The sequence below is a fragment of the Humulus lupulus genome, chromosome X (assembly GCF_963169125.1).
Source record: "Humulus lupulus chromosome X, drHumLupu1.1, whole genome shotgun sequence".
Lineage (NCBI taxonomy): Eukaryota > Viridiplantae > Streptophyta > Magnoliopsida > Rosales > Cannabaceae > Humulus > Humulus lupulus.
The window spans coordinates 35,912,405-35,922,251 of NC_084802.1; positions in this window are offsets into that span (position 1 = coordinate 35,912,405).

Consider the following 9,847-nt stretch of genomic DNA (forward strand, 5'->3'; position numbering starts at 1 on the left):
ATTATGTGTTGAGAGTTTAAAGGCTCTACTTAGAAGTTGAGGGCGATAATAGCATGCTGAACGTTGACCGATAGGGTTAAGCCAACCCGAAAGCGAGACATACGCTTGAACGCCTCTAGGGTCGTCTAGAATGTTAAGCATCAAACTTTCTTGGCCAGCTCTAAGGTTTGTTATATGAAAGATGGGCACTAAGCCCTAGTGTGACTCTATAGTCACTTATTTGAGTTAATTGTGTGCATGAGTAGGGTTATTATTGTTGGGATGCTAGTTATGAATTTGTGATCTAATCATGTACTGCTTATAAGCATGTGTTATGTTTTCTTGCTGAGCCTTGGCTCATGGGTGCTAAATGGTACTGGTAAAGAAAAGGAAAAGCTAGACCAACCATGAGTTGGAGACCTTCGGGGGCAGAGTGTACATATGCGGCCTGCTCGTCCGCCACGGCCGAGGTTATCAGTTGGAACTAGGGTTGGACCCTGATTTTGCCACCTAGGTCGGCTTTTGTATTCATTTTTTATTTTGTAACCATTTTAAACTACGATGGGATCCCATGTATGGAAGTTAAACCCTTTTAATGAAATGATTGACTTTTTACTGAAATTTTTAGTACCTAAACCTGTGATTAGCTTTAATCACACTATTTAAACTCAAATGACTCGTTTAGTGAGTTAAGCATTATTTAAATTACACAGTGTAACGGTCATGGATTAGGAGGACGTTACAACCTAGTATTAGAGCCAGATTTAGGTTTATTGGTTCCTGAAGATTGGCTGGGCATATACACTCGCCACTAAAGACAAGCTTGACTTAGGGTTCAGTAACTATTTATGTTCATTCATGTTACCTGCTTAATTCACATATGAATGTCTTATTTGCATGCTTATTTAGGGAGCATGAGTTATACTGATAGAGCTTGGTCGTTGAATGCTATGTGTATGATGAGAATGTGCTTATTAGCACTATTACTACTATGAATATTGAGAAGAATGTGCTTATTAGCACCCTGATTGAGTATGAATATAAATTGACTTGCTTATTAGCATGATTGTTGTATGTGAAAGCTATTGAACTACTTATTAGCACTGTTATGGCACGTGTATGCTTAATTGTCTAGTTTTGGGCTATGGGAGTGGTGTTGGGCATCGTTATTGCTGCTTAATGTGTCGAGTCATAGATTGCAAATAAGCTTGGAAGTATGCTTCTAGGGCAATCAAATGAGCCAATTGGCATTGGAAGTCAGGTCAGAGATAACAACCATGGTCAGAACCCTCCGCCAGCTCCTGAAAACTAGCAACAGGTGCTTGCGGATATGCAAGCTAGGATACAAAGGCCTCATGAAGAAATCTACATGTTGAGGCAGCAACAGGTTCCAGCAGGGAATGCTGCAACGGTTGTGCCACATGTTGTGGCACCAGTATTTGAGCAACAGCCAGGGACTGAAAATAGGTGGGAGCCTCTCTATGAGCACTTTGGGAAACAACACCCTCTTACCTTTGAGGGAGGGACAGACCTGCTGTGAGCTGAGCAGTGGATGGGTATGACCACCTCCATCCTGGACTTTATGGGGGTGGCACGTAATGATAGAGTGGCCTGTGCCACATTCATGTTTCAGGAAGACACCCGAACCTAGTGGGAAGTGGTATCCCAGACCAGAGAATTGAAGACCCTAAGCTGGGAGGAATTCAGAGAACTATTCAATGAGAAATACTATAATGATGCAGTGAGAGCTGCAAAGGCTGATGAGTTCAACAATCTAGTGCAGGGCACCATAACTGTTATAGAGTATGTCCTAAAATTTGATAGGTTGACCAAGTTCGCTACAGACTTGGTGCCAATTGATGTGATAAGGAAGAAGAGGTTTGTTCGAGGGCTAAATGTTATGATAGCCCAGAATGTTAAAATTACTTCATCTCCTGGAGTGACAACTTATGCTTAGGTAGTGGAGAAGGCCCTTACTGCTGAGGACGCTGAGAACAAGATCTGGCACGAGAATGCGGCCAAAAGGGACACTAGGAGGGTGGGACCTCCCTTTATTGGAGCTAATAGGGGCAGAGGCCCTAGTGACCAGAAGAGGAAGACCCTAGATACCATTACAGTTCCAGGCCCAGATAAGAGGCCTCAGGGTATACAGGTTGGCCACCAAGGCAGCAATGAGAGCTGGAGGACTTATCCAGAATTTGCCAGATGCAGGAGACGTCATATGGGAGAGTGTCGGGCAAGGGCCTGCTTTTTATGCGGAATATTTGGGCATCTCGAGAAAGATTGCCCAAGGGCGAGGAAGGTAGAACCAAAGAAGGCGGACAGCTTGGCTCCGACTCGAGTATTCGCATTGACATAATCAAAGGCTGAGGCTCGACCCTCAGTAGTGACAGGTCAACTTTCTAGTGCTGGCACTTCTTATTATGTTTTGATTGATTCTAGGGCTACACATTCTTTTGTATCCAATAGGGTGATTGACATGTTGTGTAGACCATGGGAATACTGTGCAGTGGGTTTTGGAACTTTGTTGCCTGCTGGGGAGTTAGTGGTTTCCAAGAGATGGGTTAGGTCGTTACCGGTGGCAGTGGATGGCAGAGAGTTTTTAGTTGATTTGATAGAGTTGGTTATGACTGACTTTAATATGATCTTGGGTATGGATTGGTTAGAGAAGTATGGGGCAATGATAGATTACAAGAAGAAGATGGTAACCTTTGAGCCTGAGGGTGAGGATCCATTTGTATTCGTTGGCACTGTGCATGGACCCCGTATACCTATGATATCTGTACTTAGAGCTAGAGACCTATTGCATGGAGGATGCATAGGATTCCTAGCTAATATGTTGGATACCACCCAAGTCGTGCCAGTGGGACCAAGACAGGCCAGATTAGTTTGTGAGTTTCTTGATGTGTTTCCAGATGACGTGTCAGGGTTATCTCCACAAAGGGAGATAGAGTTTGTGATTGAATTGGCACCAGGGGACATAGTCATTATCTAGGGCACCTTATAGGATGGCTCCAGCAGAGCTGAAGGAACTAAAGGTTCAATTACAGGAGTTACTAGACTTGGCTTTTATTAGGTCTAGTTTCTCACCATGGGGCGCACCAGTTCTCTTCGTGAAGAAGAAAGATGGTTCTCTGAGGATGTGTACTGAATATAGAGAACTGAGCAAGTTAACTATCAAGAACATGAATCATCTGCCAAGGATTGATCATTTGTTTGATCAGTTACAGGGTAAGAAGGTATTCTCCAAGATAGATCTCTAATCTAGTTACCACCAGTTGAGGATCATGGAGGAAGATATACCGAAGATAGCTTTTCGCACCAGGTATGGGCATTATGAGTTTTCGGTGATGTCATTTGGATTGATTAATGCCCCAGTAACATTTATGGATCTGATGAATAGAGTGTTCAAAGATTACCTGGATCAGTTTGTGATCGTCTTCATCGATGATATTCTGGTATATTCTCGGTCAGAAGCAAAACATGAACAACATCTCAGGTTGGTTCTACAGATACTGAGGGAGCACAAACTATTTGCGAAGTTTATAAAGTGTGAATTTGGTTACCATAAGTGACTTTCTTAGGTCGCATATTCAATAAGGATGGAATTATGGTAGATCCGGCGAAGATTGAGGCGTTCAGAGACTGGCCAAGGATGAAGAATACTTCAAAGATCAGATGTTTCTTGGGATTGGCAGGTTGTTACAGACTCTTTGTGGAGGGGTTTTCCAATATTGTGTCACCACTGATAGAGTTGACACGTAAGAATCAAAGGTTTATGTGGTCAAACAGATGTGAGGACAACTTCCAAAGACTGAAGAAGAATCTGATCATCGCTCCAGCTCTAAGTCTTCCAACGGATTAGGACAAGTTTGTGGTTTATTGTGATTCCTCGAGGTAGGGTCTAGGTTGTGTTCTTATGCATACATGTAAGGTGATTGACTATGCATCACGTCAGTTGAAGGAGTATGAGCAAAGGTACCCCACACATGATCTAGAACTTGCAGCAGTGGATTTTGCATTGAAGGTGTGGCGGCACTCCTTGTATGCTGAGAAGTGTGAGATGTACATTGATCACAAGAGTTTGAAATACTTCTTCACCCAGAAAGATCTGAACATGAGACAAAGGTGTTGGTTAGAGCTGGTGAAGGATTATGACTGTGAAATCCTTTACCACTCGGGGGAAGCCAACGTAGTGGTGGATGCCTTAAGCTGGAAGGGTCCAGTATAGTTGTACAGTGTTAGGCAGATATCCAGGGAGTTGGTAGAGGATATGACTATAGCAGATATTGAGCTAGTAGTGGGCCAGTTGGCCAACATTACCCTGTAGTCTACTCTTTTGGAGAGAATCAAGGAGAGACAGTTGAGTGACCCATAGTTAGTAAGGATTAGAGGGGATGTCCTAGATGGAGTGGCTAGGAGTATACAGTGTCAGACATGGGTTTATTGAGATACAAGGATCAGATTTGTATTCTGATGGACACTGGGATCAGGCAGGAGATTCTAGATGAATCTCATACTACCCCTTATTCTCTACATCCAGGCACCACGAAGATGTACTAGGATTTGAAAGTCTTATATTGGTGGCCTAGACTGAAGAAGGACGTGACTAAGTACATGGAAAAGTGCCTGACCTATTAGCAGGTCAAGGTAGAGCATCAGAGGCCAGCAGAGCTATTACAGCCTCTGGATATCCCAAAGTGGAAGTGGGAGGACATCACGATGGATTTCATGGTGGGGTTGCCCAGGACAGTGGACCAGCATGATTCAGTCTGGGTCATCATGGACTGGTATACAAAGTCAACTCACTTTCTGTAACGCCCTAAACTCTAGGGACCGTTACGGTGTGCCTTGTAAACAGTTGTAAACTTGCTAATCGAGTCATTTGGCCAAAATCATGTACTAAGTATGATTAGCGGTTTAGGGATTAAAAATTTTGGTTAAGATATAACGTTTCATTAGAACGTTTATTATATACATTGGGATCCCAAAAATATAATTTAAAGGTCTATTACAAGAAAATGTTTACAACCAGCCGGTCTAAGCGGCAAAACAGGGTTTAACCCTATCTCCTCTCCTTCAAACCTCGGCCGTGGCGGTCGAGCAGCTGCATATGTACACATCGCCACCTAAGCTCTCCAACTCAAGGATGGTCCAGCTTTCTTTTACCTTTACCTACACCACATAGCACCCGTGAGCTGAAGCCCAGCAAGAAAACTCAATATGCTCATGAACAGTAATAACATGCCATCAAATCATAAGGCACACGCCTAGCAGATATAGCCCTAGTCAAACAGGCAAACAAATCCATGTAATGATGGGTATCCAGGATAAGAAATCCTGCCCTCCTGAGTGGATGGCTATCAAGTCAATCTCAGTCAGATAAGTGATTTAACACGAGTGGTTTCGGTAACCATACCGGGCTGATAGCCCTGAATAAAAGAGTGACAGTGGTACAAGTCACTAAGGTGGGTTCCGTTCCCTTTATAGATAAGTGATCCTTTCACTAGCTTAAATAGGATAGGTGCATGATGATTAGTCACCAACATAACCTTCCTCATGACCCTAGAGTCATAACTATGGAACATTGTTCCCTAGCCATGTGACAAGTAGTCACCTAGGCCTTAGGCCCTGGCTCTGAGTAACTAGTCCTTGACTAGCCAAGCGCTTATAATTTTCATCGACCTTCAGGTCGGTCCAACATTAATACCCCATATGAGTCATTCAACGCTGATATCGATTATATCTAATCTTCATTCGGCCTTGCGTCCTCGACGCTTATGCCGTTTTTGACTCTCAGGTCAGTGATACGCGGCCAGTGCCGATCCTGAACAGTTGGTGCCACACACACAAGCAAGCAATGCTACCAAACATATATCATATGTCAAATATTCAAATATAGGGCATTCAACATGCTTACTTAACAACTGCTAGCATAATTAGGACCATGCATAATCACAGAGGCTTAAGCTCTGAACAAGCTCATATTCAATATTCATAACATGCCCTAACCACATGTTTCTCATGCAACACATGCATCACATTAAACCACTTGACATGCCTCAACAATAACCATGCATGTCACATTTAAGCATCCAACATGCATCAAGAATAACCATGCATGTCACATATACACAGGGTGCAGTTTTCTTACCTCTGATTCGAGCGAGAATTAATATAAAAACAACCCTTGAGAATGATCAACCTTCAAGACTTTAGCGGTTACCTAGTCATAACCAAATATGGAACACCATCAATAAAATGAACACCAAAGGTTCCCAAACCAAGATCTAGCCTTCGGGACATCAATCCCCACTAATCCGGGTAGTAGGAACAATCCCGAGGCCTAAAACCAAATTCCCGGGGCCAAAACACTCAAACGGGCTCAAACCTGTCCAAGGGCTGTGGCCCTAACCCCTTGGGCCATGGTCCCCAGCCACTCCAGGAGCAAGGGACATGGCGCCCTACACCTAGGGCTGCGGCACCCAGCAAGGCAAAATCCTCCCCAGCAACTTCTTCGAGCTAGGGCCGTGGCGCCCAAGAACAGGGTCGCGGCCCCCAACCCAAAACCATCCATAAACCCATTTTCCATCATCCCAAACACCCCAAAAACATACCTAAACACTTCCAAATCATCAAATCAAAGTTCCCAAGCTTCCCAATGATCCAAAACCATCAAATCCCAAGGCTCAAACAAACCAAAAACTCAACGATTCACAAAGTCCAATTCTAAGCTTAAAATTTTAAAAAGTTAACACTTAAAACTTGATTTACCTCCAATTGAGTTGTTTCCAACTAAATCCTTCGGCTAATAAGCTTCCAATCTTTCCTAGGATCGCTATGCCTCGATCCTCGCTTGATTCCGACTCCTAGAACTCGAGATTTCTTCAAAAATGCTTTAAACAGTAAAATGAACTATCAGGAAGAGAGAGAGCTTTTCTAATGTACGGTTCTATCTGACAAGCTACTTCAAGCTTAAGTAACCTCAAATAAAACCTAGTGCTCGGGGTCCCAAAAACACCCCCGGGGACATTATAGTCAAAACTCCCAGAATTTCCTCCTGATCTCAATAACTCCCAATTTATCATTAAATAACATCCTCATAACTCAATATCCCAATAAAAGACCCCCGTTATGACAAAACCAATAATCAATAATATAAGACCGTCTCATGCCGAATAACTCGAATATATCTCCATAATAATGGGATCTCATTCTCAAATCACAATATGCACCCAAATATACAAATATGCCCTCAACAGGCCAAATTACCAAAACATCCTAATAATCAAATGTGAACCCACATGCATGCATATAACATCATTGTACGCCCTAAATATCCACGGGTTATTATCGAGCTAAAAAAATGCATAATTCTATCAGCCACGTGGAAGCCACCTACCCGGAGCTACTGTTACAAGTCTCTACCTCTCTAGCTCGAGATAGCCAGAGGTTTAGTGAGATTACTAAGGCATCAGATCAGCAGCGTGGACACCACGAGCTGAGACTACATCAAGCTCGGGGAACGAGCTTGAGCTGACACCTCCGACTCTTTATAAAGTCAACCACGCAATGTAAAAGTGCATATATCAGACATCACGTGTCTACTACATTCCTGAATTCTCGGACACGTAGCATAAACGTGCGTGTTCAGACCCCACGACTGGTTTGGGCCATGCGACCCATTATCCCCCTTACTTATTGATTAGACCACACTTCATTGTCAGGTTTTAGGAATTAATCATGAATGTCGCAGAAATGACATGATGGGTAAGAAGGTCACGGGATGACCTCCTTTGCCAACACCCAAGTGTCCTCTCCCTATAAATATGGAGACCCTGGGAGTTGCAAAGGGTTGGTTCCTAATTTGTAAAGGAATATCAGAGATATATCAATAATATTGGCTAGTGGACTAGAAGGATTTTAACCTTTGAACCACCTAAAAAAAGTATTCGAGTTATAATCTTCCTTTGAGCTCATTCATCTATTACGGTTCATCATTTAGCACTAATCCCTCTCCCTATTCATATAATTATCTGTTGCCAAATAACCGCGTCAACAATCATATTATAATATAATTCACATAAACATGCATATAATCATTTAATATCATAATAAATCAATTATGGGCCACCCGGCCTCCTAATCAAGGTCCTAACCCTTATTAGGAAACTTGGGGCATTACACTTTCTACCAGTGAGAACGAACTACACAGTTGACCAGTATGCAGATCTCTATGTGAGAGAGCAAGTACACCTTCATGGGACTCCGAGGTCTATCGTGTCAGATAGGGACCCTATATTTACTTCCAAGTTTTGGGGAAGTTTACAGAAGGCGATGGGTACATAGCTGAATTCAGTACAGTTTATCATCCTCAGATCGATGGCCAATCTGAGAGGACCATCCATATACTGGAGGACATGTTGAGAGAACGTGTATTGGACTTTGATGGGTCCTGGAGTAACTATTTGCCTCTGATAGAGTTTTCCTATAATAACAACTACCAGTCGACTATTGGGGTGACACCTTATGAGATGATGTATAGTAGGAAGTGGTATATCACTCATTCATTGGGATGAGATGGGTGAGAGGAAATATTTGGGTCCTGAGGCAGTTCAGAGGAACATTAAGGCTATTGAGAATATTAGAGCTCGGATGCTTGCTTCTCAAATTAGACAGAAGAGCTACGCTGACCCCAAGCGTATAGATGTAGAGTTTCAGGCTGGGGACTATGTCTTCCTCTGCGTTTCACCATTGAGAGGGGTGAAGCGGTTTGGGAAGAAGGGCAAGTTAAGCCCTAGGTTTGTTGGACCATTTGAGATCCCGGAGAGGATCAGACATGTGGCTTATAGGTTGGCCTTACCCCCGACACTGTCTAGTGTGCACAACGTATTTCATATTTCCGTGTTAAGGAAGTATGTATTTGATGGGACTCAAGTGCTGAGTTATGAGGATCTAGAACTGGAGACAAATTTATCCTATGAGGAGCAGCTAGTTCAGATTTTAGACAGGAAGGACAAGGTCTTGAGGAACAAGAATATACATTTGGTTAAGGTATTATGGAGGAACAGCAAGGTTGAGGAGGCGACCTGGGAGCTGGAGTCAGATATGCAAAATCAGTATCCCGAGCTGTTTAGGTAAAATTTCAATGACAAAATACCTGTAAGGAGGGGATGGTTGTAACGTCCCAAATTACCTAATAAGGCTTAGGGCATTGATTAGGGGGCCAAGATGGCAAGTTATGGAAATTATGTGTTTATGTGATATATGTGTATCGTTATATGATTACGTGAGTTATATTATAATATGACTAGATATGCATGTTTAGGTGTATTAAATATGCATGTGGGCCCGTTTCTTATCAGGAGGGCAATTTTCGTAATTTGGCCCATTATGGGTATATTTGGAATATATGTGCATATATGTGTGAGACCACATTATTATGTGGATATATTTGGGTTACTCGACACGAGGCGATCCTAGGGAGCAAGTTAGCAGGAAAGTCACAACGGGATCCAATACCCGACTCGGGGGTGAGTCAAGGGGTATTTTGGGTATTTAGTGCATTACTGGGATAATGAGTAATGGGAGTAAATATTCGGAGTTAGTGAGATTAGGAGGGAGTTCTGAGGATTTTGACCATTTTACCCTCGCGGACGTTTTTGGGTACCCTAAGCCCTCGAGATTTACTTAGAGTTACTTGGACTCTAAGTAACCTCATAAACAGAAAAACATTCAACAAGACATTCCTTCTTTCTCTCTCTCGTGTACACACTTCCTCTCTTAACTCTTGGGAATTTCTTTATGATCTAAAGAGAATCGAGGCTACTTAGGCTCGGGATTGCTTGGGGACAAGCTTAGCAATGAC